Genomic DNA, 1,831 nt, shown 5'->3' with positions numbered 1-1,831 from the left:
AGTCTATCTGACCTGTTTAACATCATAGAATGAGGATTTACAACATAAAAGGTAAGTATATCAGATCAGGCCTGATCACACCAAATCACATCATGTGGTCACTGAACCATATTAGATCTCATCCTGGAGACAATAACTACAGATTAACTGTGAAACTCCTGAGAATTCTGGGTGAGCTCAGTTGGCACAAATCCAGAATTATTACTGTGAACAAAATCCCCAATTTAGTAATGTAACTCAATTTAAGTCAAAAGAAATCCAACCAAAAAGTATATACTTTTTACCATTTTACTTTAGTAATTTCTCAAGTTACTAAAACACTTGAACCCATGCAATTTTTTTAAGGTATTTCAGTAAAATTTTGATAATTATACTTTAGAATTCTTATATTTAAAATGTTTCCAAGTTTAGGACTGTACAAATTTGAAATTATAGCTGAGTGTATTTTTACAATATGATTATAAATCAAAATAGTTTTTAGATGTCCTTATTGGATATAAAAGGCAGGACTCTTTAACTGATGTATATATCCACTTCACCTGACTTCTTAAACATATAAAAATGATCTGGCATCTTGCCAAGTGCATATTTCCAATAGCAGTTAATGGAGAGACCTGCTACTTTGCATTTGTAATAAAGTCCCACTGATGTCCAAGATGCTACCGAATTTTGGAGAAAATGGAGCAGCAAGTGGTGAGCATTTTAGTCTGTTGTTCACGATTAACAGCATTAATAGTCTGTTGTTGTTGTTTTAAATTGAGACACATCTTCAAGTTGTTTACAGTAATTTCTGTGTATTGAATACAATGTTTTCGGGTTTTTTCTGGTCATGAAATGATTTAATGGTGTTTTATTTCTATGTTTACCAATTTACCAAAGTTTGTTGGTGGTCTTAAGTGCTGTCGACTAGATTCTGACTCACAGAGACCCTATATCAGGTTTCCAAGGAGCACTGTTGTATTTAAACTGATAACCTAGTGGTAAGAAGTCAAGTGCTTATTGTACTGTACCAATTTCCTGAATATATTTGAAGCAAATCTAAGAATAGTCTAGGCCTTAACAGGCTGCAGCCTTTTGACAGTCAGGGTAATAGTGACATTGCTGGTGTCTTCTATCATCTTCAACTTTTCCATGTAGCCTTGAAGTACATTTCACAAAACTTTTTACTCTGTAGTCTCCTGTAGTGTTGCCAAAAATGGACCCTCCCACAAAATGGATCAGACAGAAGGAAAGGATTCATTACTCTCCATCAGCACCTTCAGGCAGACCCTCAGACAGAAATGAAGAAACCAGACTTCATAGTGAGAGCATCATCACCTCCAGCCCTGGATGCCAACACAGGTCTGAGAACCATGGAGTTAGGGACCAGATACCTTCAGTACAGCTGCACTTAGGCTCGGGAGAATCATGTAAGAAGCACTCATTTTCAGTATCTACTTCTCTGGCAAGGAGAGTCCCAAGGTTTTAAAAATTGTTTAGATTCTAATTATTGAAATAGAATTGTTATAACAGCTCTGCTTAGAATATTAAGAATGGCTTCACTTTTAAAATATGAACTCTAATACTAAACCCCAGCATTTTCATTTCTGTCCTTCATAAAGTTAGGACAGGCCCTGTCTATGTCTATGTTACTGAGACCAAGGAGAAGGCATGAGAGTAGGGATGTTGAGGAGTCAACCTAGCCCCTTCAACAAAATAAGTCAGGATCACAGAGTGATTGCATCTGCAAAGACATGAAGCAGCTGGAGGCACAAGGAGAAACAGCTGAGATAGCCCAGCCTCACATATCTGCTCCCTGGCGTGGTGGGGTTTATGTTCAAGCATGTAACAC

The sequence above is a fragment of the Chrysochloris asiatica genome, unplaced genomic scaffold (genome assembly GCF_000296735.1).
Source record: "Chrysochloris asiatica unplaced genomic scaffold, ChrAsi1.0 scaffold00608, whole genome shotgun sequence".
NCBI lineage: Eukaryota > Metazoa > Chordata > Mammalia > Afrosoricida > Chrysochloridae > Chrysochloris > Chrysochloris asiatica.
This window is presented reverse-complemented; position numbering follows the sequence as displayed.